A 27,356-nucleotide genomic window follows, 5' to 3' on the forward strand; every position below is an offset into this window, starting at 1 on the left:
AACCACTGCTGGAATATAGTGTCCAGGTTTGATGTCCACAATTCAAGAAGAATCTTGATAAAGTAGAAAGGGTTCAGAGAAGACCCACAAGAATGATTAAAGGATTAGAAAACATGTCTTATAGTGAAAGGTTCAAGGAGCTCAATCTATTTATCTTCACAAAGAGACGGTGAATGGGTTACTTGATTACAGTTTATAAGTATCTACTTGGGGGAAAATATTTAATAATGGGCTCTTCAATCTTGCAGACAGAGGTCTAACTCCATCCAGAGGCTGGAAGTAGAAGCTAGATAAAGTAGAAGCTAGACCCAACTGCTGGGCAGCTAAATTGCGGAGAGAGGGGAATCTCAATATCTTTGGAATTAAATGGAAGATGTTAGTTACAAATTTAATTGATTTTCTTCTCTCCTTTAGATGCAATCAGTGGAAAACACTGAGTGGGGAAATCAAGCCACCATCACAAAATTCATTCTCGTGGGATTCGGAAATCTCCCTGAACTGCAGATTCTTCTCTTCCTGCTGTTTTCATTAGCGACTTTGTGATGATGGCCAGGAACATCCTCATTGTTGCTCTGGTTGTGGGTGATTAACAACTTCACACCCCCATGTATTTCTTCCTTAGAAAATTGTCCTGCTTGGAGACTTGCTACACCTAGCCCACCCTGCTCAGGATACTGGCCAGTCTCCTGACTTGGGACAGAACTATTTCTTTTGACGGCTGCATTGTACAAATGTATTTCTTTGGTTCTCTGGAGCTAAAGAATCTAGCAGCAATGTCGTATGATCATTATTTAGCAATGTGTAAACTCCTGCACTATGTAACCCTTATGAATAGGGTTCGGTCTCCTGCTTGCAGCTGGCTCTTGGATAAGTGCATTTCTGGCTCTTACCATAATAGCATTGTTCGTATCACAATTAACTTTTTGTGGCCCCAATGAAATGGACCATTTCTTCTGTGATCTCAGCCCTGTGTTAAAGCTCTCCAGAACTGACATCTTCTGATGGCACTTACAGCTTTCATATTTGGCTCGATTTTCACTTTCCCCCCAATTCTGTTAATTGTTATGTTGTCTGTTGCTATTATAGGCACCATCCTGAGACTCTCGTCTGCTACGGGGAAGGAGAAGTCCTTTTCTATCTGCTCCTCTCACCTCATGGTGGTTGCAGCTTTCTATGGGACCCTGACGATTGTGTATGTCTTACCCAACAATGATACCCTGGGGGACCTGAACAAAGTGGGCTCGGTCTTCAACATGGTCCTGACTCCCTTGCTCAATCCTCTCATTTACCGCCTGAGAAACTGGGAGGAAAAAGAGGCCCTGAGAAAAAGGTTAAGTAAATTTGTGCTGTGCACGAGAATGCAGACACTGTGAGCCAATTAATTTAGGATAAAATGAAATGGAGAGAATCTATGGTCCCATTGCAACAAATGGGAGTTAGGCACCTAGGTGCTCCTGAAAGTCTCAGTAGGTGCCTAAATGTCTTTAAAGTTCTGGCTCCTGTATCCTAAGTTACTCAAAGGTCATCAAAGTTGAATTCAACCATATTAATAGAGAAAATAGTTTTTTAACAAAAAAAAATTAATGTAAAAAATGACTTATTTTACAAAAAAAGTTGTCACCAAAAAGATAAAAAACTTTTTTTAAAAATTCCATTTTTTAATGAAATTATATTTTTATAAAAAAGATTTGAGAGGTTCTTCTTCCTCTACTTCCTTTTTGCCCTTTTTGTCCCTTTTGTCCCTTTTTTGGATAATATAAAGGAAGGACTTCAGGGCAGTAAAAAGGAACAGAGTGAGTGGCTAGGAGTCCTGATTGTCTCTCCTAGGTAAGGAGACTGAGGGGGAGAATAGTACTTGGCATTCTCTCCTGTGATGGGAGCTCTGTCAGAGAGACCAGGAGCAGTAAAGGCTACATAGGGAGTTTTTACCCTGGTATTGGCCCGAGAGGGGGAAGGGCAGCAAGGGTGAAGAGACTCCTGAAGCATGCCTGGGAGAAGAATTCTAGGGAACAGCCCTGAGGGTCAGCGACTTGGGGGAGCTCAAACTCCAGAAAAAAAGCCCTGGGAACAAGCAATCTGTAGTAGATCAGGAAACAATTTTCCAGAGCCTGGGAGAGTTGATGAAGAGTTTGCCAAGGACTGGGCCCAGGGAGGACAGAAGAATTTATGTTCTTTTGTATTTTGCTGGACTCTTTGTTTTACCCCAGAAGGGATGGGACAGAAAGTGTCCTGGCTGCTGGGCCAAGTCACTGAACGAACGGACCACTAGCAGGCCTGAATAGTGTCTGGTGGAGGCAGCTGAGGAAAGCACCCTGCAACAAGGCACACAGCCATAAGGGGGTTGCATGCTGGTGAGACACCCTTCCACAATCCCCCTTGCACAACGGCCTTGCCACCTGGGGCAAACCCACTTTTTAACACCGAACTCCAGGGGTGTGGAAGTGTCCAACAACGAATCACCTGGTAGGGTGCATAGGCTGGGTCTACACTACTACTACTTAGAAGTTAGATGGCCTTAGCTATGTCTTTCAGGGCTATGAAAAATGTTATGCACTGAGTGCTGTAGTGGGATCAACCTAACCCCTGGTGTAGATGCAGATCGACAGAAGAATTATTCCATTAAACTAGCGACTGCCTCTCAGGCAGGTGAATTAACTAAACTGATGGAAAATCCCCTTCTGATGAAGAAAGCGTCTACATTATGGTGCTACAGCTATTCCATAGCTATGCTGGCCGAGCCCCCTCATCTAGACACCGCATACGCTGACAGAAAGAGTTTTTCTGCTGGTGTAGGAACAGCACCTCCCAAATGATGTTAGCTATGCAGAGAGTACCCTCTTCTGTCCACATAGCTGTGTCTAAACCAAAGGTTTTCTTGGCATAGCAATATTGCTTGGGGTGTGGGTAAGGGTAGGTCATGGCTTTGATCACATGCTCAGTCTGACTTGGGAAGTGGTCACTTGACAAAGGGGATGGGAGGTTAGAGAGTCTCTCACCAGTTAGTTGAAAGAGAGAGTAGAAGGACACTGACTGCAGGGGTCAGAGATAGAGATTCAATTCAATTCAGAGAAGGAGGCATGAGCTACAGGAATGGGAATCCTAGGTACCATAAAGGACTCTGGCCCAAATCCTAAGAATGCCCCAGATGGGTGAGGAAACTGAGGCAGGGAAATATGCGTAAGTTTTCTACTGTTTTGTTCAACACAGTGTATTTCTCATTCAATCTAGGTAAAGAGTAATTGTGTTTAGAGGCCTTCGCAAAGCCTGTGCATCTGTTTGCTTTATCTTTCATCTGCCCCTGGAGCAGTGAACTGTAAACTGAGAGCACCTACGTGGGTGGATCTTTGGGATGGGGGGTCCTTGACCTACTAGGGCATCTGGGGCAGCAGCACTGGTCCTCGGGGACTAAGGTAACTGGGTCATGTCGTTCCATTTCCATGACGGGTTAGAAAGCAGAAACCATGCTGCAGCCTGCTGAGATCCGGGAAAGCTTAATGCACACATGGCTACAGTACTGGGACCCAACCCAGCTGCCTGGCAAATATCCAATTTTGGTTCCAAACAAACCAATTTTTTCCTCTATTTTTGAGTCAGCCACTGAACCAAAATCAATTTTTCGCTCAGTTCTAATCTTCAGGCACCTTATTATCTGTAAGGCCTGGCCCTAAGTGACTTATAAATACAAGTCCAACTGGCAGGTAGATGATTTAGGTAATAATATGTATTATCCACACCATATATACGTTAGTGTGCATTAAGTACAAATAATATTAAGCACAAATAAGACAGCATAGCCTAAATTGGCCTACGCCTTAACTATACCCAATTCTCTTATTCTAAGTATCCCATAACAGCCTGCATTATCAAAAGTCAGCTTTGGCTGAAGTATATTGTATAGTTGCCCAGATCAGGATAGATGATAATTTTAGCATAGTGACAGCTAGGGAGTTATTTTCACAGGTGTGTACTGGAATGACCCAGACAGGACAAGACATATATCTGTTCTGCCCTAGTACAGGCCTAGCAGATGCTTTCATGCCCTTTGGTGCTTGAAATGCATCTCTTCAGACCAAGGAGATAATGGGTACACCATAGAAAGCTGAGACTGAAGCAGCTACCAGAAGCTCTCCGCTACCAGAAGCTCTCCTGTCCCACCGCTCCCGCTCTGCGGAGGTGGGTTACATGGGCAGGGGGGAGTGAGGGAGGGGGACACCCTGACATCAGCACTCCCCTTGCCCCCCCTGCTCTGCACAGCAAACAGCAAAGTGCCAGGAGCCGCTTGCAAGGGGCTACTCTGAAACCTGTCATTATGCAAGGCACTATATAGTCATGTGTCCCAGTTCCCTCAGCCTCTCCCATCCTTATTCAAAATGTGGGCATACCCTGCAAATTTTGTCACCTCACTGTTTACCTCTTTTTCCATATCATTTATGAATATGTAGAATAGGACTGGTTCCAGTACAGAACCCTGGGGGACACCACTATTTACCTCTCTCTATTCTGAAAACTTACCATATATTCCTACTGTTTGTTTCCTATCTTTTAACCCGTTACTAATCCATGAGAGGACCTTCCCTATTATCCCATGACAGCTTACTTTGCTTAAGAGCCTTCAGTCAGGGACCTTATCAAAGGCTTTCTGAAAATTTAAGTACACTATATCCACTGTCCTCACAGTTGTTGACCCCCTGAAAGAATTCTAGTAGATTAGTGAGGCATGATTCCCTTTACAAAAACGGTGTTGACCCTTTCTCAGAAAATTACGTTAATCTATGTGTCTGACAATTTTGTTCTTTACAATAGCTTCAACTAGTTTTCCTGGTACTGAAGTCAGGCTTCTAATTGCCTGGATCACCTCTGGATCCCTTTTTAAGAATTGGTGTCAAACTAGCTATCCTCCAGTCATCTGGCACAGAGACTTATTTAAATGATAGGTTACAGACTACAGTTAGTAGTTCTGCAATTTCTCTTTAATTTATCAATTTGTTCCAAAACCTCCTCTAATGACACCTCAATCTGGAACAGTTCCTCAGATTTGTCGCCTAAAAGGAATGGTTTGGGAATCTCCCTCACATCCTCAGCTGTGAAGACCAATTGAAAAAAATCATTTAGTTTCTCTGCAATGTCCTTCTCATCCTTGAGTGGTCCTTTAGTATCTCGATCATCCAGTGGCCCCACAGTTTGTTGAGCAGGTTTCCTGCTTCTGATGTATTTAAAACATATTTTTTCTATTACTTTTTGAGTCTTTGGCTAGCAGTTTTTCAAATTCTTTTTTTCCTTCCTAATTATATTTCTACACTTCATTTGCCAGAGTTTATGCGCCTTTCTCTTTTCTCTCTAGGATTTAGCTTCCACTCTTTAAAGGATGCTATTTTGCCTCTCACTGCTTCTTTTACTTTGTTGTTTAGCCACGGTGGCACCTTTTTCTTTCTCTTACTATATTTTTTAATTTGGGGTATACATTCAATTTGAGCCTCTATTATGGTGCCTTTAAAAAGTTTCCATGCAGCTTGCAAGGATGTCACTTTTGGTGCTGTACCTTTTAATTTCTGTTTAACTGAACCTCCTCATTTTTGTGTAGTTCCCCTTTTATGAAATTCACTGCTAAAGCGTTGGGCTGCTGTGATGTTTTCCCTGCCACGGGGATGTTAAATTTCATTATATTATGGTCACAATTATCAAGAGGTTCAGTTATATTCACTTTTTGGACCAGATCCTGTGCTCCACTTAGGACTAAATGAAGAATTGCCTCTCCTCTTGTGGGATCCAGGACTAGCTGCTCCAAGAAGCAGTCATTTAAGGTGACAAGGAACTTTATCTCTGCGTCCTGTCCTGAGGTGATATTTACCAGTCAATATCAGAATAATTGAAATCCCCCATTATTATTGAGTTTTTATTTTAATTTTCCCTCTAATCTCTCTGAGCATCTCACAGTCTTTCTTCTAGCATTGGTATATAAGCACTTTAAAATCTTGTCACTTTTTAGCTGTCTGCCATTACATGATGTAATTGAATGTGCCTTTTTACATTTGACTCTTTCTCATCAGATCCTACCTGTATTTTACCATCTTCCATCCTTTCCTCCTTACTAGGACATAGAGAGTCTCCATTAATAGACTCTCCCCTAAGAGATGTCCCTGTCCAAACCATGTGCTCCTCTGCACCTGTCGGCTTTCCCCCAGCCCTTAGTTTACCTCTCTTACCTTTTTAATTTTAAGTGCCAACCTCTTAAGGATAGGAGTCTTCCTCTGTTTATTGACAACGAAACTTTTCCAGTGGAGAGATGCAGTGGCACGAGGTTACCTGCTCCAGGTTTCTGCCAGTGTAACCGACAGCACAACCTGACTGCGTGTACTCCATCAATATTTAATGATTTTCTGTTTCTAGGTACATATTATGGAGAAAGCAGAAGTAAGAAATCAAATGCCCATTGTGGAATTCATCCTTTTAGGATTTGGGAATGTCCCTGAACTGCTCATAAGACCTGACTTTCCTCCCCCACCTAAATAAAAAGAAAGGAATGAATTAAAATGAATAGGAAATGAGACCAAAATCACTAGAAAACTTTTCAAATCTCAGCCTAGATAGTGTCACACGGGCCTCCCTCATCACAGACAGCAATACGCTATACACCTAAAAATATTTACCACCCAAGTTTGACAAAAATGAATTAAAGAATAAAATCTCACTGAGACTCCCTGGTATTTTTGTTCTTCCTCCCAATTTTTGGGCCATGTGTTTTGCCAAAAAATAGCATGATTCCCCTGCTCTCCTTGAAACTGGTTAGGTGTCCATTGCTATCCTGACCACTCATCCCACCCTCCTGCTGTCCCCTGATGCAGGGCCATCTGGGGTTCATAGACAGGGGTATGTACAGTTTGTGGACTCATGTATCAGGCTTTGTTTGGATGGAGAGTTGATTTGGTCAGCTCGAAGTGATTCATGAATTTAACTCAAATTAACTGAATGCTTTCAGCAAATATCAATCATGATCTTTCAGGATTTAGATGCTGGGCAGCAACCCGGCCTGTTTTAACATTTAACCTGATGGTTAGAGCACTCATGTGGAGTGTGTATGTGTGTGTGTGGAACACCCACGTTCAATATCCCCCCTGCCTGATGCGGAGCTGGAGTCTTCAGTCTCCCGCACTGGAATACTCTCTGCATGAGTTCACTCTCTCTTGCTCCTGTTAAAGTGGTTCCGTTTGGTATAAATAATTAAATAATCATTGAAACAGGGAGTTGAACCTTGATCTCTTTGTAGCTAAAATGTGCATCTTAACTACCAGGCTACAGAGTCATCCTTGGACTTGCTTTCAAGCTCAATGACTATTGTGGTAAACCCAGGACAAACAGCTACAAAAGGGGGGTAGTAACTAGTACTAGGGGATGAAAAGATATCCACTGAGGAGACATAACCAGGGGGCAATAAGGTTCAGCTGGAAAAGGGGTTGCTAGGGTACCAATTAGGTTCAGCTGACTCCAACTACTTGGGACCTTTTTAAACCCTCCCCTGGATGGAAGGAGGGGAGAGTGAGAGGAGCGAGTAAGCTGCCAGTAGGCTGTTTGCAGCAAGACACCAGACCTTTCCAGTAGGGAGGCTGCACTCAATCCCCACAAGGGAAGGAAAATAAGCACAAGGGACTGACTGAGGAGAGGAGTAGCAGGACCCTGTGCCACCTATAAGGGTTCATCTTGCCCCAAACCTGAGTTTCCAAGGCTAAGAAGGACTGAGCCTACTGAGGCAAACAAGGTATTTTGCCACACTATTCATTCTCATCTTGAATGACAGTGACTAGTCATTGGGCTAGGACAAGCAAGTGAGAATGACTTCATAGCTTGGTGGTAAGGCTTTTGTTTTCCATAACTGCCAGAGAAATGAAAAATCATTGGTTCACTGAGGTCTAATTGTCATCTTCTGCCACAGAACATCTGGCAGGACAGAAATACACGCTGAATGGGTTATCCATCAAAGGTTGTGTGTCCTGTGGTTAAGACATAGGTATGAGAATCATGAATCTTCGTTTCTCTTCCTAGATCAGCCACCTCTCCCTGTAGGCCAGAAAGTTTGTCACAAAGAAATTCATCCTTATCCAGAGTGTAGTGTATTGAAAACTGTGTTAAAATTACAAGCTATCATTCTGAGTGTAAGGGGTTTTTCTGGTCCTGCTTGCAGATGTGGAGCTCTGTATGGAAACATATGCTCTGGTTGTCGTGAGTCATTCTGCAGCCTCCCAGCCTAGAGCTAGGCCTCTTTGTTTGAGGGAGCAGCCTGCTTTGTCTCTCAGTTTTTGTGTCGTATGGGTCTGAATTCTATGAAATATAGTAATGTTACATTGCAACCTTCAAGCAAGACTGTTTTATGTTTTTATCTGACTGTGAACATAACACAGATGCATGGAAAAAGAGGTTGGGAAATGGGATTTTTTTCTCACGGGGGGGTTGTTTTTAAGCACAATACAAAAAAGGTGACTTACAGCTGGTCAAAATTCAGTGTTTTTTTGCAGCAATTGTGAATAACTTTTTTTGTTGAAAAACTAAAAAAGTTCTGTTTTTCTGCAACCACAAACCATAATGTTTGGGCTGAAGATTGTGGAGGACTAACAATTTTGGGATGGAAACTAAACACTTAGCAGCTGAAAACTGATTTTGTTTGTTTGTTTCTTTGTATCTGACTTATTATTATTATTTGGAGGTTGTCTATTTCTGACAAAAAAAATTAGAATGTTTGAGGAAAGCCAACACAAATGTTCATTTTACTGAAAACCTATTTTCTTGAAAAGAAAAATTGATGGAACAATGTCAACACTCCTGATGTGAACAATAACTGATTTTCCAAAGCGTCTGAGTGACTTAGGAATGTACGTCCCAATCAAAGTCCATTGAAACTGCGCACTTAAACACTTAGGGATGTGTCTACACAGCAAAGAAAAACCCTGGCTGGCCTGTGCCAGCTGACTTGGGCTGAGGGGAGGTTTCATTGCTGTGAAGCCATTCAGGTTTGGGCTGCAGCCTGAGCTCTGGGCCCTCCCACATCACAGGGTCCTAGAGCCCACGTTCCTTGAGTCTACACTGCAATGAAACAGCTCCGCAGCCCAAGCCCCATGATCTTGAGTCAGCTGGCACGGGGCAGCTGTGGGTTTTCTTTGCTGCATAGACATAGCCTTAGGCACTTTGGGGAATCCTCCCCAACATCTCTTGCCTTTCAACCCCAAGAGTAAAATCCCCCATTTTAGTGTAGGGTTTCAGAAGCACTCAGTGCAGACCTAACTCTGTGTCTTTGATAGTATTTAAGCACTTTTGCAAATCCCACATCTACCTACAAATGGAATTGTTATTATGTTTCTGTTAAGCAGTAACACAGAAAACTGAACAGGTCGGTGAACTACAAATAAAGAAACAGATTCAGAGTAAGTGCTTCCGACTCCTCAGGCAGTGCTATTCAGCCATATCACTATTACTATTATTCTTACTAGCCTAGTACCTTGGCACACCATTGTGCTAGGTGCTGTACAAACAGAGAACAAAAAGCCAGTCCCTGCTGCAAAGGGGGGACTGTACAATCTAAGTAATCCCAGTTTAATTGGACAGTTTGCTCTTGCTCCTTTTCATTTGGCAGGAGAAGCTGAAAGCTGCTAGAGATTACTAGGGAATCAGGCCTTAAAATTAAGATAAATGAAATGATATCTATGTATATGGAGGCCAGGGTTGCAGGCCCATCCATAAGGCTGATATCCATTTTGTATTTAAGACACGGATTTTGTCCTTGTTATCCCAGGACAAAATAACCTGTGCAGGAGAATTTTATCGTGGGTGTCAAATCACAGAAGAAATGGCTACTTTCACTGGGACCAGAAAAATGGAGGCACAAGATGTTGATGAGGAGATTTATATACTAATCATGGAGCTGCTAAGCCTGGAGCCAACTGCTAAATGGGTACAGGCCTTGAAGTCTATGAGAGGTGCACAGTGCAATGGGTTCCCTACAGGAAACGCTCTGTAGTTGCCAAGTACCCAAGGAAATATTATTCTGTGATATAGGCTCTGACAGAAAATATTATTATTCTCAGTCGGGCAATACATCAGCATCTGGGGTATGATGGAGGATGTTTAACAGGTCTCCAAGCAGAACAAATTTCCCAGGACCACAGGCGTGTGAAGGTGGTGATGAACGGCAACTAAGGTGGAAAGGTAGATGATGAGAAACATCAGAAAAAGTAGGACCTGCATCTCATAGGGGTTCTTAGATCCCATCAGTGTGAAAGTGGTGATGGATGTTTGGTTTCCTCTTCCTTTACTGAGCATCTAGCTAAATGAAATAAATGAGAATCAAGTGGAGATTATAAAATAGAAGCAAAATGTAGTATCACCTGTATAATTTTAATGTGTTCACAAATATCTCACTGTTACATTATTCTTACCTTATATGTTTGCCATCTTCACATCACTTAGATTTTAGGGGCCAGAATTTTCACAGATACCATTGTCATCATATAGTCTGACCTCCAGCATAACACAGGACAGAAACATAGAATCATAGAATAACAGAGTTGGAAGGGACCTCTGGAGGCCATCTAGTCCAACCCCCTGCCCAGAGCAGGACCAATCCCAACTAAATCATCTCAGCCAGGGCTTTGTCAAGCCTGACCTTAAAAACCTCTAAAGAAAGGGATTCCACCACCTCCCTAGGTAACGCATTCCAGTGTTTTATCACCCTCGTAGTGAAAAAGTTTTTCCTAATATCCAACCTAAATCTCCCCCACTGCAACTTGAGACCATTACTCCTTGTCCTGTCATCTGCTATCACTGAGAATAGTCTAGATCCATCCTCTTTGGATCCACCTTTCAGGTAGTTAAAAGCAGCTATCAAACCCCCCCTCATTCTTCTCTTCCATAGACTAAACAATCCCAGTTCCCTCAGCCTCTCCTCTTAAGTCATGTGTTCCAGACCCCTAATAATTTTTGTTGCCCTTCGCTGGACTCTCTCCAATTTCTCCACATCCTTCTTGTAGTGTGGGGCCCAAAACTGGACACAGTACTCCAGATGAGGCCTCACCAGTGTTGAATAGAGGGGAACGATCACGTCCCTCGATCTGCTGGCAATGCCCCTTCTTATACACCCCAAAATGCCCTTGGCCTTCTTGGCATCAAGGGCACACTGACTCATATCCAGCTTCTCGTCCACTGTAACCCCTAGGTCCCTTTTCTGCAGAACTGCTGCCTAGCCATTCGGTCCGTAGTCTGTAGCGGTGCCTTGGATTCTTCCGTCCTAAGTGCAGGACTCTGTACTTGTCCTTGTTGAACCTCATCAGATTTCTTTTGGCCCAATCCTCCAATTTGTCTAGGTCCCTCTGTATTCTATCCTTACCCTCCAGCGTATCTACCACTCCTCCCAGTTTAGTGTCATCCGCAAATTTGCTGAGGGTGCAATCCACACCATCCTCCAGATCATTTATGAAGGTATTGAACAAAACCAGCCCCAGAACCGACCCTTGGGGCACTCCGCTAGATACCGGCTGCCAACTAGACATGGAGCCATTGATCACTACCCGTTGAGCCCGACACAGAACTGCCCCAAAATAATTCCTTTTGGAACTTTTAAAGGTATTTAGGCACCTAGTGGGATTTTTCAAATCATCTAGGGACACCTAAATTTTAATAGGTGTTAAGCACCTGGACGCTTTTGCAAAGGCAGCAAGTCTCCTAAATACATCCTGATGATGATGATTTAGGGTAAAATTCACAGGGCCAGCAAAAGGTCTTTGTAACCCAATGGTCAGTGTGTGTACCTGATCTTCAGAGGATATGAGTCGGTTACTGTCATAGCTAAGCAGACTTGGCACTTTAGAGCAACTTGTAATAGTTTAAACTTTTTAGCTCTGTGGGTCTCGGTTTCAAACCCCAGTGGGTTGGCTAAGATGATGGCCATTTCACATGCATCACATAAGGCCAACCTAATTGGTAAGGACTGGAGAACATAAAAGAGAAATCAGAAATTTTGAAAGCTGCCTAATGGAATTGGGTGTCCAAATCCCCTACGCATCTTTGTACATTGCAGCCTCAGGGTGAAATTAACTGAAAATCACTTCAGTCCCACCCAACCTCTAATTTGAGGATTTAAGGGAGATTTAAGTATAACAAAGGCCTTGTGCTGGTCCTGTGCACAGCAGTGAATTTCTCTCTTGTCTATTTAGTCTGGATTTTAATAGAGCCTAAGGGAGTTGGGCACTCAATGCCAGTGAACACTTTTAGTCTCCTTTGACAATCAGAGCCGGAGACTACAAAGTCTTTGGAGGCTGGGATTGTCTCACTATGTGTTTTTTCTAGAGCCTAACACAAGCGGTCCTTCATCCCTGCTGGAGCTTCTAGACACTAAAATCATCATCATCAATCATCATCTCAAAGGAGAACACAAGGGAAAGATTTGACATCTTTCCTAGGCCAGATGAATGGAAACTCTGTAATTTGGGGTATGGAAAGCAATGCACATTCCTTGGTCAAAGTCACTCTCCAGATTTCTTTTACAGCAAAAATAAGAGAAAATCAGCACATTTTCTCTGCCCCTTCCTGCCAGAAATGCTGATGCAGGCTGTGTCTAAACCATATCTGGTTTAGGTATGTCTTTAGAGATCTGAATCCAGACTGGTTAATTCTAACTGTTTTTTTTTCAACCAGCCATTCAAACTTTTGTGAAAATTCAAATTTTCAGACACTTTGGAAAAATTCAAGAATATTTTGCATTAACATTTTTTCACCATTTTTCAACCAAATTCATAGGAATTGAATATTCAGATGTTAGGCAGCTCTAATATGCCTTATTGATTGATAGAGGGTGTGTATGGAGAAAGCGAGCCAGAGCACTATTTGGTTGTAGCCAGAGTACTCCCCATGGATGTGAGAGTCCCCCAGTTCAATTCCCCCATTCCGCCTGAAAGGGTGAAGTAATTTGACTAGTGATCTTCTATCTCCTATGTAAGTGACTCAACCACTGAGCTATGGGATATTCTGATGTGGGTTCCATCAATCTTTTCTGTGTAAGCTGTTCCAATGCCTAAGCCCTAAGGGCTAGATTTACAAAGGGGGCTCAGTGCTGCAATGGCCAACTTTAGGCACCCCGCAGCCTGGCGGAATCTAGAGCTCTGAGTCAGGTGCTGAGGGTGCTTATACAACGCCGGGGCAGTTAGGTACCTAAGAAAGTTGTTAACAAAGGCCAGCACGCTGAACAGGTAACTGCCTGAGCATCTTCACCCTGATGAGATTTGAAAGCATCCATGAGCTACAGATCCTGCTCTTCCCAGTGTTTCTCATCATCTACCTTTCCATCATGGCCATGAATTGCCAGATAGTAGCTTTCGCTGTAGTTGACGATCACCTTCACACCCCCATGTATTTCTTCCTGGGGAATTTGTCCTGCTTAGATGTCTGCTACATATCCTTCATTATACCCCAGATGCTGAAGTATTTCCTGACAGGGGATAACACTGTTTCTGTTAGCTCCTGTTTCATGCAATTATATTTTTTGGGGGTTCTCAGTAGCTAGAGTGTTTCCTCTTATCAGCTATGTCTTACGATCGCTATTTGGCCATATGCGACCCATTGCTCTGTTCATCCCTCATGGACTTCAAGGCCGGCATCTAATTAGCATCTGGGTCAGAGAGGCACGAGCAGCAGGTGGCGGGGGGGGGTCTTGGGGGAAGGGGAGGCGCAGGAATGGGAAGAGGCAGAGCAGAGGCGGGAAGAGGAGCAGCATGGGTAGGGCCAGGGGGTGGAGAGGCACTCGTTCAGTGGCAGTACTCCAAAGGCAGCAGGACAGGGCTCCTCCAAAGGGAGGTGTGCTGCATCCCATTTGGGGAGGCTTAGCCTCCCTTGGCCTAATATACCCCTGTCTCTGGTGAGAGAAACCTCTTTTGTGCCTTGTTGCCTCTGAGATCTGCACCAGAGACAGGCACCAGTTCATCCCTGCAGTTCTTCAGAGGATGGGTTTGTGGCCACTGATTTCACAGATTCTTTGATCCTAGCTCCAGCCTTAGCACAGGGGGCAGATATAATGTACGTGGATGTTCTGGGGCTGTTTTTCTATGGATCCAGGTTCTTTCCCCTGCCTGTCAGGAGAGAAAAGATCAGCTTTGAGATCATAGACGCAATAGTTTGTAGGCAGCTGACTCTGGGATGACAGACATGGCAGCTTGTGGGAGGTAACACCAGGGATATGCATCACTATTGTAGGGGGAGATGCATAGAGACCATGCTGACAGGGAAGGTGAGATGTGCTTGCAGAGATTACATTTTTAAATGATAGATCCTTTTCTATTCTAAAGGGGTTTACAGGTATTTGCTGGGTATTTCAGAAGAGCCTAAGTCAGTTAGGAAGATAACAGCCCACAGGCCTATCACTGCCATCACTGTCTGAGACCGTCGCATGATTAGTTCTGTGTCACTAGCCTTCTTCCATGGCAAGGGCTCTAAGTTGCTAAAACCTGCAATGCATTTTTTCTGCGGCAGGTTGGAGATGGAAAATGGACCAGAGAAGAGCCCAGATCTGCATATAAAACCAGAGTGAAATTCCCACCGTGGACTTCTTTCAGTTAGAATCTTTCATGTTTTTAAGCTTTTGAATAACTTTAGTCTGGAATTTTCTCAGTCAGCCCATTTCAGAATTGTTCATGGAGTCACACATTCTGGGACCAGAAGAGGCCAGAGAATTTTCCCCAGAATAATTCCTACAGCTAGCTCTTCTTTTCTATAAGATCTATCTTGATTTACAAACTGTCAGTGTTGGAGAATCCACCACAACCTTGGTAAGTTGTTCCAATGGAGTTGGGCGCCTAACTCCCTGAGAGCTGAGAGCACCTCCCATTTACATGAAGATCCTAAAATGCTTAAAGGTGACTTACTTCACAACAGATCAAGGTGTAGCCCACGCTGAACTAATGAGGCACCTCTCTACTGGCTAGAGCACATACAGAGCACATCTGCTACAGGCTTTGAATTAATGGCTCTGATCTTTTATCTCAGCCAGTAGACACTGATGTGTTTCTATTGAGAGGTTATGAGTTCAACCCTTGTATATGTCCCTCTCAAATTCCCACAGCAGCCTAAGAAATGCAGCAGCCTCTGGAATCTCTGAAGTCTAGATGAGGGAGTGATCATTCCCCCACTGCCTTCCACCCAAGTTCTCCACCTAATTACTTGCACGGCCCCAATCATCACGGTACCCATGTGCCTGACAATCCTTAATGAATTAACCTACCCAGACTCCTGCAATGTAGGGGAACTATTGCTAATCTCAATTAAGAGAGGAGGAGCAGAGACAGGGATTTTCAAAGGACCCGAGGAGTTTAAGCATCCAACTTCCAACAAAGATCAGCGGAGGTGGGCACCTAATCTTCTTCTGCCTTGAAAAGCCAAGACTGAGAGGAGGTGAGAGTTATCCGTAGTCACAGAAGTTGTCTGTAGCAAAGCAGAGACTGAACCCAGCTCCTGAGAGTCTAGTGCTCTACCTTCAACGCCATCTTCTCCAACTACTCAGACCAAGCTGAAGCCATCCTTTATGGTCAAGGTTTTTAGAGACAATTGGCATCCTTTTGCAAGACATGTCAACAGACTGCAGATGGGAAAATCTGTTTGTGGGAGCTTTTTTGCCCAATGGTTTTTCATCTGAAAATGTCAATCAAAATTAACTTTTTCCTTTAATTTAAAGCAACATTTTCTTTTGAAAAGACTGTCATAACAGGAAAAAAAGGTTGGATGGAATCAAAATATTTAATGGGAAAATTGTTTTTTTTCAATTATTTCTTTTTGCTTTTTCATGAGAAATTTTCAAAATATAATGAAGCTTTTCATTTCACTTGGATACAAAATGTTCACTTCTTACACTTTTGCATGGTGAATTGTGAGAGAAAGTCAAACTTTCTCCCACTTTTCCACCCTAAAATTGTGGAAAGGAAAGTATGAAAAGTGGGAGTTTTATTTTTTTTTTTAAAGGAGGGGAAAAAAGACTGAAAATCCAAAGCCTAAACATCGAAAAAAAATGGAGAGGTCTAGAGCATCAAAGTTGAGGATGGATGAATGGACACTGTAAGGAACAGGGACACTTTTGTAGAGCAAACCACTCCCTGTCACTCCCAGGACAAGTTCACCACTCGAGGAGTGAAGAGGGTCTGCTGAGTCAGGATTCTCCTGAATGCAGCTGAGCACACAGTGTTTAATTGAGAAAAAATATGAAAATTTCCAAACAAAATTTGTTTGCTAACATGGACTTAGCCTAAGTGACTGATATTACATTTTTGTTATGTCTACACTACTGCACCAGATCGACGCTCTGGGGATCAATGCACGGGGAGGGGGTCAATTTAGCCCGTCTACTGAAGAACCTGTCAGACCACAGATCGCTCTCCGGTGAACCCCAGTACTCGATCCTGAAAGAGAAGAGTAAGGTAAAGAGTAAGGTAAGTCGACGAGAGAGTGTCAACCTCAGCTATGCTGACTCCAGCTACGTTACCATAGTAGAGTACACATAGTCTTAGAGCAGTGGTTCCCAAACTGGGGCTCGTGAACCCCTGGGGGTTTGCAGAACGTTACAGGGGGTTTTCCAGAAAAATGTCACTAATGGTGGCCAGAGGACCCCGGGCATTGGAGGCAGTAGGTGGGACCCAGTTGCAGGGCAGACAGCCCAAGCCCCAAGGAGAGCAGGGCCAGACAGTTGGGGCTGGCAGCCCGAGCCCTGCCCCCATCAACGGGGGAACCGGCAGCCCAAACCCCAGCACTCCGCACAGGGCTGGCAGCCCGAGCCCCAGGGAGACTGGGGCGGGGCAGTTGGGGCTGGCAGCCCTAGCCCCAGCGGTCAGCGGGACCTGCAGCCCGAGCTCAGTGGAGCTCAGTTGACTGTGGCGTCCAGCAGCAGGAGCCCCACAGTTGACTGTGGCGTCCAGCAGCAGGAGCCCCACGGAGTGCGGAGGAAATTTAAACTTAAATCCCTGGAAATATTCATTTTTAGAGTGGGTTCATGAGATCTCAGAATTTAGAGAAAGGGGTTCACAGGCTGTTAAAGTTTGGAAACCACTGCCTTAGAGGGAGAAGTGGGTAGAATTACAAAAAGGCCATAACTGTTGTTGTTGTTTCTGTTTAATTGCAGATATATTTTAAGTCCACAAAATGGACCAGTAGAATCTCACCACTACAATGGCTGAATTTGTGCTCCTGGGACTCACCCAGAGTCCTGAGTTACAGCATTTTTTTGTCATTGCCTTCTTCATAGTATATGTGACCACTTGGTTGGGAAATTTCACCATCATCACCACGGTGATCTCTGACCGCCAGCTCTCCACCTCTATGTACTTCCTCCAGGCCAACCTGGCTTTCCTAGATGTCAGTGACTCATCAGTCAATACTCCCAGATTACTGTTGTGTCTCCTCTCCCAGTGTAAAACTATCTCGTTCAATGCCTGCCTCCTCCAGATTTTCTTCTTCCACTTCATAGGGGTCGCAATGGTATTTTTCCTTATAGGGATGGTAGTTGATTGGTATGTGGCCATCTACAAATAACTGAGATACTTGATTATCATGAACCGGAGTGTGTGTGTGGGGATAGTGGCACTGACATGGCTGGCTGGATTTGCTCACTCTGCTGTTCAGATTGGACTGCTCCTCCAGCTACCATTCTGTGGGCTGAATGTCCTGGACAGTTTTTACTGTGATGTCCCACAGGTCATCAAACTGGCCTGCACTGACACCCATGTGATCAAGCAGAAGATGGTCTTCAATAGTGGAGTACTCCTTCTAACTGTATTCATCATTTTGCTCATTTCCTACATCATCATCTTAGTCCAGATCAGGTTGCATGTCACCGATGGGAAGTGCAAGTGTTTGTCCACCTGTGGAACCCAGATTACTGTGGTGTATTTAATGTTCATACCCACCATCTTCATCTATGCTCAGCCCTTCAAGAAGTTTGCCCTGGACAAAGTGGTTTCTGTCATTGACACAGTAATCACTCCAGTGCTGAACTCAATGATCCACACGCTGAGAAATGCTGAGATGAAAAAGGCCATCAAGAAACTGATGAGCAGATTCCTGTTCTCATGCAGGAAACTAAAAACATAATTTATTTTTGAATGATCATTTCCATTAGAAACTAGATCTTAACATATCAGAGAGGGGATGGATATGCCACATGAATTGTGTATCCTATCGAAAGAGATCACATCCTGCACACTATTATGTTGTGTGCATCAATAAATTATGGAACAAGGGCCATAATCTCCACTGAAATCTGTGGAGCCAGTTGGTGCAAATCAGCCTAGCTCCATTGGAGTAAATGGATCATATCTCCAGCTGGTGTAAATCAATGTACAGTAGTTGCTGTGATGAAGTGAGGTTTTTTTCCACCTTGTTATGTTGCATGTGTCTTACTGTCCTATACTAATACTGTATGGACCTCAGTTTCCCTGTGTCTAGGTGGTGGGAATTGGGTGTGTGACTTTTGCCCTCAGGGCAGGTGAGGCTGCCCAGCTGTCTGCACATAGGCAACGGCTGGTGCCCTTCAGAACCTGAGATCCAGGAGGAGGATGAGACCAGGTGACACTGCCCGGGAAGCAGGACAAAGCCCGGGAGAGGAGCAACAGGCGTGCTGGAGGTCAGGCAGTGGGGTTCAGGACATTTTGCGGTGTGGGACTGGAAGAGGGAGAGTCCAGGGTGTCTGTCCTGGGACCCTGCCCAAGATGAACTTGGCTGAAAGTCACTGATTTCTGTGCTAACAAGTTCTGTTCCATGCTGTGTACCTCTCGACTAATAAACCTTCCATTTTACAACATTGGTTGAGTCACAGCTGACAGAGGAGTTGGGATGCAGGGCCCTCTAGCTTTCCTAGGAGCCCCACCTGGGCAGACTCGCTGCGGGAAGCACCCGGTGTGGAAAGGGATGCTGAATGCTGTGAGGTCAGATCCAGGAAAGTCGAAGCTGTGCAAGCTTCTTGCCCTGGTGACAGTGTGCTCAGAGATGAGGCTCCCCCGGAGTCCTGGCTGGCTTCATATGGAGTAGTTCCAGAGCATCGGCCCGGTGACTCCATGACAGTTGCATTGGAGCCAATAGACCATATCCCCAGCTGTAAACCTGCATAGCTCCATTGGAGTCAATGGGTCAGATCCCCAGCTGCTGCAATTCATTGTGTTTCCTGAATATTTTCCAACAGCAGAGGATTTCACCCTGAGAAGTTTTGGTAAAAAAAATATTCTATGAATATTTCCAGTACTGAAAATAAGATCATAGTCTTCTCAGGAGAAAAAAATTCAAATAAATTAAAAAATATATGTAATTTAAATAATTCTTAACTGGTAGGAGTCTTTTATTATAAAATGTTCCTCTAAATTAACTAGAAAATTCTAATATTTTATGGTTTATCCTTTTCTCTCTTGTACAATTATACAGCTTATTTATATTTCCCATGTGACAAGCCGGCAGTATGATTTATCTTTATTTTTACCAAGAATTAGTGGGATTGGATTGTTTTAACACAAACCTTCCATTTCTATTTCTATCTTTACAGGTTCAACTAAAGTTGTCTTTGACTATCTAATCCTGATGTAAAGGTGTATTTATAAATAAAGCTGGGCAATCTTTGTTCTTTAGTTGAAAAGGTTTTTGTTAATGTGTGTTTTTTTTTTAAATTGACAATCAGGAAATAAAAATTTTCATACTTTTCCAGATTTTCAGAGGAAAAAAATTAAAAAATATTCTCTCATTTACTTCTTTAGGTTTTATTTTTTTCCCCACTTTTCTCCTTCCCTGCCCTTTTTCCTTAGAAAAAGAGGAGAAAGTAAAAAAGAGAACCAGGAGAGAAGTAGGGAAAAAAAGGAAAACTGACAAAAACAAAAAAAAAACCTGTGAAAAACCACTGACTTATCAGGGATGCCCATGGCTGGAGATGGGACAATTGAGGGTGTGAGATGGGCTCTGAGGTTGCACTGAGCATTCTCCCTCTTAGGTGCTTGGCTGGTGGGTTTGAACATGCTCAGGGTCTAACAGATGGCCATATGTGGGCTCAGAAAGGAGTTTTCCCCCAGTTCAGATTGTCAGTGAAGTTGGGGATTTTTCACCTTCCTCTGCAGCACTGGGTGATGGTCACTCACCAGGATTATCTGGGTATACCTCAGTCATTTTCCTACCATTGAGGTGTCCTCTGTCATGGGTGCATCCCTGTCCCTCCTATTCTCTGCGTGTGGCACATAACAGCCTAGTCTCCTGTGGGCCGTAATACTTTGTTCCAATTTCAGTGGCTGGATTTAGTGTGAGGGCGCTGAGTGATGTTAGCAGCCTGGGCTACACAGGGAGTCAGACTAGATGATGTAGCAAACAAAACATGTTTGAACACAGCCAAATGCAAAGGTATTCATCAAGGAACAAGGAAGAAAGAGCTAAAGGCAGAACAGGAACCAGTGGCTGGAAGCTGAAGTCAGACAGATGTAATTTAGACACAAATTTTTAACATTAACCATCGCAACACGCTACCAAGGGAAGTGGTGAATTCTCCATCTTTAGATGCCTTCAAATCCAGATGGGGTGCCCTTCTAGAAGATGTTGTGGGGCATAGGGGCCATTGAGTCCTCACCAGACCACAGTTTGGGTGGCTTCCCTTTTCTAGCACTCACTGACTCCTTCCCCTGCTTGGGGCATACCAGAGTGTCTCAAAACAAAAAACAGTGCAGGGAGGATCAAAGTAAATAAAGGGGAAAGGGGGGTTAGTCTCTTGGTCACTCCTTTGGGGCCCAGCTTGTCTGTAGGCTTTTTAGTGTCCTGCTAAAGATTAGAGTCCATCCTTAGACCCTCACACCACCTTTTTGTAACCTTCATTCTGTATCAGGGGCAGACAGTGTCAAGGGCAGCTGGGTCCATGACTCACTCTCCCTTTGCTGATCTGCCCTTGTAGCCAGCTTTCTCCCAGCTATCTGCTCCTACTTGCCAACCCTTCCTGTGGCAGGCTTTCCCTTTTTGAATCCAGTCCTGCACGTCTCTGTCTAACACACCGTACCTCACTCTCCTCCCATATTTGGGAATATAGTCCAGGAATATGGACATAGACTTCTCTTGTTATAACTCACTTGACCCACTCCCCACCTGGAGGGGAAAGAAGCAGGAGCCTTTCTATTAATCATCCTCCGTATATTTCTTAAACAAGCACCTAAGTGACAAAGGGATGTAAGTCCCATTGACTTTTAATGAGACTTAGGCACTTTGGAAAACATTACCCAAGTGTTCTGATCACTCATTCCCACTTCCCTCTCAGAGCCAAGGAAAGAAATAAGGGGTTCTGACTACCACTATCCTTCTCAAAACACTTCATCATGTTCCCCTCCCAGGTAGAGAAGGAGACCCCAGGAGTCATGGGTTTTTCTCTCTCTCAGGAGTCAAGGAAACATCTAACTTTTCTCTGAGTCTCATATGTTTTCCAGCAACTCAACACTCAGTTAACTCCACACAAAGAAAACACTTGCAAAATTTAAATCCAAAAACTGAAACTTCTGTGAACTTTTTCATAATCCCACTTGGAATCAAAATGACATGTGCATAATGCCCAAGGTAGCATCTTTCTTGACCATGTCTAGTGAAACTCTGATGGATTCCAGAGGATTTTTCATCCTAATACCAGTGTTAGTGGAAGGGTCAGAAATGATATAATAAGATGACTTTTGAGGCTGATTCCTCTTTCAGCCTAATGTGACAGTCTGTATCCCTATGTTCACCCTTTTTACAAAACTAGAATGGATTTTGTACAAAGTATACCTTGTGAGGTATCATTTAAAAACTCATAATGTGCTGATCATTATTGTCATGGTAAAATATGTGTGGTAACATTGTAGGTAAAGTTATAAGATTCTACTGTATAACATTATTGAGGCATATTCCAAGCAGGCACAAACCAGTCCCTCAAAGACAAAAGGCAAACTGATGCCTCAGCCAGGTGTCAATGAAATTAAATGGACTATCACATGGTTAAGTGGCCATTCTTTGGCAGGAAAAAGGATGTGAGCAAGGAATTTACATGTTGGCAAAGAAACAGGTGGAAGTTCCCATCGCGCAGACTTTCTGTCTCCTGAACCCCTGCTGGACATGATTCTCAAAGAGGAGGAAAAATATAAAAATGGAGAACAGACGCCCCAAATGTTCTCTCCCTTCATCTCTACTCATGTCAGCCACAACACCTGAAGAACAAAGGAAACAGCTTGGGACTGGAGGGGTGTTCCTGATGGATAGATTCAGCCAGCAAGGCTGCTAGAACATGTGGCGAGAGAGACTTGCACTTTGAATTCACTGAACTTGTTTAAGGCTGCTAAGTTGACAATGCTACCGGTGCTACTGTTCTTGGAGCTCTGGTGTTAGCTGCACAGAGAGTGAAGCGTGCTGATTCAGCAGATCTCCATGTTATGCATAAAGAAAGACCACAGGCTCTGTACAGTGGGGAGGGCACTTTGCCCGGTTAATTGTCGACAAAGCACAGTACGAGGTCCTAATAGAAACACTTAACATATGGATGCCCATGAGAATGGTACTGGTTCAGTCAGGACACCAGAATCCTGTCCCCCTACATCTGCCCAAAGATGCTCCTCCTATGACTTCTCCTTTTATACATTGAATCATATGCCTGGAAGGGACTTGGAGAGGTCATCTAGTCCAGTCCCCTGTATCTATGGCAGGACTAAGTATTATCTAGACCATCCCTGATAGGTGTTCGTCTAACCTAATCTGAAAAACCTTCAATGATGGAGATACCACAACCTTCCTCCTTGATACAAACAAGTTATGTATCACACTCCAGATGTTGTTAGGTTTCAGAGTAACAGCCATGTTAGTCTGTATTTTTGCAAAAAGAAAAGGAGTACTTGTGGCAGCTTAGAGACTAACCAATTTATTTGAGCATAAGCTTTCGTGTAGCTCACGAAAGCTTATGCTCAAATAAATTGGTTAGTCTCTAAGGTACCACAGTACTCCGTTTCTTTTTGCAGATGTTGTTAGTTACCATCCTCATCCGGATACCTGCCAGTTTGAATAAAACATCCTTATCTGTTATCCTCTCATCCCCTCCTTATCTTTTGAGGTGCCCACATGTTCCTGTGCCATCTCTTAGGAATGCATCTATGTGGTTACCTGAGAAATCTTGGTATTTTGGTCAGGAATATCCTCGATTGGTTTGATGACACCTAGTGTGTGCTACTACCTTGCCAAGTCCAGGCCTACTCTGGTTCACGGCCTTTGGTTCATGCTGCTGGTTTTGCCGAGGGCTCCAGCAAGACCTGTGGGTGGCATTGACCATTACATTCTCCAGGTTGCACTGCTCATCCAGCTCCCCTTCTGTAGGCCCAATATGCTACACAGTTTCTCCTTTGTTGCCCCGCTGGTCATCAAACTGGCCTGCACTGACATGTACATGATAAAGCTGCTGCTGGTCTCCAGCAGTGGGCTGGTCGCCACAGGAGCCTTCATCGCGTTGTTCATATCCTGTACCATCATCTTGGTCCAGATAAGGGCACACGTCATGCAAGGGAAGCACAAAGCCCTGGATACATGTGCCACTCAAATCAAGGTGCTGAGATTGCATTTTGGGCCCTGGATTTTTATTTATGACTGGCGTTTCCAGAAGTTCATGATGGACAAGCCAGTGTCTGTGCTGCACAGTGATCATAGAATCATAGAATCATAGAATATCAGGGTTGGAAGGGACCCCTGAAGGTCATCTAGTCCAACCCCCTGCTCGAAGCAGGACCAATTCCCAGTTAAATCATCCCAGCCAGGGCTTTGTCAAGCCAGACCTTAAAAACCTCTAAGGAAGGAGATTCTACCACCTCCCTAGGTAACGCATTCCAGTGTTTCACCACCCTCATAGTGAAAAAGTTTTTCCTAATATCCAATCTAAACCTCCCCCACTGCAACTTGAGACCATTACTCCTCGTTCTGTCATCTGCTACCATTGAGAACAGTCTAGAGCCATCCTCTTTGGAACCCCCTTTCAGGTAGTTGAAAGCAGCTATCAAATCCCCCCTCATTCTTCTCTTCTGCAGGCTAAACAATCCCAGCTCCCTCAGCCTCTCCTCATAAGTCATGTGTTCTAGACCCCTAATCATTTTTGTTGCCCTTCGCTGGACTCTCTCCAATTTATCCACATCCTTCTTGTAGTGTGGAGCCCAAAACTGGACACAGTACTCCAGATGAGGCCTCACCAATGTCGAATAGAGGGGAACGATCACGTCCCTCGATCTGCTCGCTATGCCCCTACTTATACATCCCAAAATGCCATTGGCCTTCTTGGCAACAAGGGCACACTGCTGACTCATATCCAGCTTCTCGACCACTGTCACCCCTAGGTCCTTTTCCGCAGAACTGCTGCCTAGCCATTCGGTCCCTAGTCTGTAGCGGTGCATTGGATTCTTCCATCCTAAGTGCAGGACCCTGCACTTATCCTCATTGAACCTCATCAGATTTCTTTTGGCCCAATCCTCCAATTTGTCTAGGTCCTTCTGTATCCTATCCCTCCCCTCCAGCGTATCTACCACTCCTCCCAGTTTAGTATCATCCGCAAATTTGCTGACAGTGCAATCCACACCATCCTCCAGATCATTTATGAAGATATTGAACCAAACTGGCCCCAGGACCGACCCTTGGGGCACTCCACTTGACACCGGCTGCCAACTCCAATGCTGAACCTGAAGATCAACACCCTGAGAAACACTGAGATGAAAAGCCCATCAGGAAGTTAATAGAGAGGAAATCAAAACTTTGATAGACTTGTGCAGTGATTAGTCGGAAGGCTCCTGCATCTTTCCTCTGGCTTCAGGTGGGGAGTGGGTCTAGTGAGATATAGCAAGAGAAGTCTGAGTCCAGATTCCTGGGCTATATCCCCAAATCTGTGAGGAGAGTGGGGTCCAGTGGGTTAGACAGGGGTGTGCAGGACTGGATTCAAAAAGGGAAAGCCTGCCACATGAAGGGATGGCAAGTAGGAGCAGATAGCTGGGAGAAAGCTGGCTATAGGGGCAGATCAGCAAAGGGAGAGTGAGTCATGGACCCAGCTGCCCTTGATACTGTCTGCCCCGATACAGAATGAAGGTTACAAAAAGGCTGGGTGGGGGTCTAAGGATGGATTTTAATCCTGAGCAGGACACGAACCAGCCTACAGACAAGCTGGGCCCCAAAGGAGTGACCAAGAGACTAACCCCCCTATCCCCTTTATTTACTTTGATCCTCCCTGCACTGTTTTTGTTTTGAGAGATTCTGGTATGTCCCAAGCAGGGGAAGGAGTCGGTGAGTGCTAGAAAAGGGAAGCCACCCAAACTGTGGTCTGGTGAGGACTCAATGGCCCCTATACCCCACAGCATCTTCTAGAAGGGCATCCCTCTGGATTTGAAGGGATCAAGAGATGGAGAATCCACCACTTCCCTTGATAGCTTGTTGTGATGGTTAATGTTAAAAATTTGTCTAAATTACATTTGTCTGGATTCAGCTTCCAACCACTGGTTCCTGTTATGCCTTCTTCCCCTAGATCAAAGAGCCTTTTAGCACCTTCGTTTCTTGTTCCTCGATGAATACCTTTCCATTTGGCTGTGTTCAAGCACATTTCATGTGAGTTGAACTGACTTGTTAAGTGATCCAGAGCACGCTGTGTCACTTCCCTGTCCTCATCGTTATTTACCACTCCACCAATCTTTGTGTCATCTGCAAGTTATATCAGCAGATGTATTTACTTCCAGATCATCGATTAAAATGCCGAGTGGCATCAGCATTGAAGAATCTCACTAAAGCAGGGGACAGCAACCTATGGCAAGTGTGCCGAATGAGCTGATTTTCAGTGGCACTCTGCTGCTGGCTTGGTGTCCCATCCGCTGGCCCCGGGTCCTGTCTGCCGGCCCCCTGCCAGCCAGGGTCCCGGCCACCAGCCCCGGAGACTCTGCTGCTGGCCTGGGGTCCTGGCTGCCAGCCCCTCTCAGCCTGCTGACAGCCTAGGGTACTGGCCACTGGCCCCTGCCAGCTGGGGTTCCATCCACCAGCCCCGCTCAGCCCGCTGCTGGCCTAGGGTCCCAGCCGCTGGCCCAGGGCTCTATTCCTGGCCTTGGCCTGGCGCTCTGCAGCCGCTCCCAGCTTTGGCCCACTGGCCCCAGCCTGGGGCAGTGAGGGGTGTAGCCAGGGGCAAGAGCGGGCTCAGCTCAGCACCCGCACCTTAAAAATTATTCCAGCGCCACTGGGATATTTTTAAGTTCTGATTTGCTGCTTATACCACGCCACGTGGAACAGCACACTGCGTTTGATGGTGTGCATGCCGTCTGTTGCAATTTTTTTTTTTAATGTGAGTTGAGGGGTACATTTGACAAAATGCCAGCTCCTAAGAAAGCAAAGTTAGATGTCCATTCATTTCAGCCTTCTTGGACAGACACATTTGAATTTATTCAAAAGAAGGGCCTTGCTCTTTGTGCTTTCCTTTGTGAAAGTGTTGTTTGTCGCACATCAAGTGTTCAACAACATTTTGAAATGAAGCATGAGATAACCTTTCATGATGAAGCAGACAAGGCAGAATCGATCAAAAAGGCAGTAGCAGGATAGGAGAAGCAAAGCAGTGTTTTTAAATGCTTAAGTGTAAGTAAAAATCAACCTACAGAAGGAAGTTACAAGATTGCACAGTGCACTGCAAACAAAGGAAAGCTGTTTACAGATGGGGAATATATAAAAGAAGTTTTTCTCAGCAGTTCAGAGGTTTTGTTCAATGATTTTCCAAATAAAGATACGAGCGTATCTAGAATAAAAGAACTGCCTGTCTCTGCCAGAACAGTTGAGAGACGCATAAGCGAGATGGCAGAAAACATTACAAAAAGCAGACGACTACATTAAAAGACACAGCAGTGTTTAGCATTGCAGTTGATGAGAGCGTGGATATAAATGAAGTTCCACATTTGGCAGTTGTTTCAAGATATTGTGCTTCTGATGAAATCCCAGGGGAACTTTGTTGACTAAAATCCCTGCATGGCACAACAAAGGGGGAAGATATAGTGGAAAGTTTTGTAAACCATTTTGAAGAACGAGGAGTTAACATCAGAAAAATATTTTGTGTGACAACAGATGGTGCTCCTGTCATGGTCGGAAAACAGAAGGGATTTGTAAAGTTATTTGAAGATCAAATTGGCTGCCCGACAGTCAAATTTCACTGTATCATCCATCAAGAAACCCTGTATGCTAAAATTTCTAATTCAGAGCTTAAGAATGTGATAATGCAGTGATGCAAATTGAGAATTTCCTTGTTGCTCGATCTGCTTTGACTCACAGACAGTTTCAAGCACTGCCAGAAGAGATGGACAGTGCTTATAATGACATTCCACTTCATA

At 44.4% G+C, this 27,356-nt stretch overlaps 3 pseudogenes across 3 annotated transcripts in view; 1 reads left to right on the plus strand and 2 right to left on the minus strand.

Moving 5' to 3' along the window:
• Positions 1-27,356, minus strand: part of LOC311529434 (olfactory receptor 5V1-like) — a 504,463-nt pseudogene that overhangs the window by 258,850 nt on the left and 218,257 nt on the right. The gene's annotated exons all lie outside the window — the stretch shown is intronic.
• LOC311529399 (olfactory receptor 10A7-like) overlaps positions 1-27,356 on the minus strand; it is a 329,327-nt pseudogene that overhangs the window by 123,261 nt on the left and 178,710 nt on the right. The window lies entirely within an intron of this gene.
• On the plus strand, positions 16,332-18,102 carry LOC311529400 (olfactory receptor 4D2-like; annotated as a pseudogene). Its single transcript has 2 exons — positions 16,332-16,448; positions 17,167-18,102. The product of its transcript is annotated as an olfactory receptor 4D2-like (transcript).

The sequence above is a fragment of the Lepidochelys olivacea genome, assembly GCF_965140295.1.
Source record: "Lepidochelys olivacea isolate rLepOli2 genome assembly, chromosome: 13".
NCBI lineage: Eukaryota > Metazoa > Chordata > Testudines > Cheloniidae > Lepidochelys > Lepidochelys olivacea.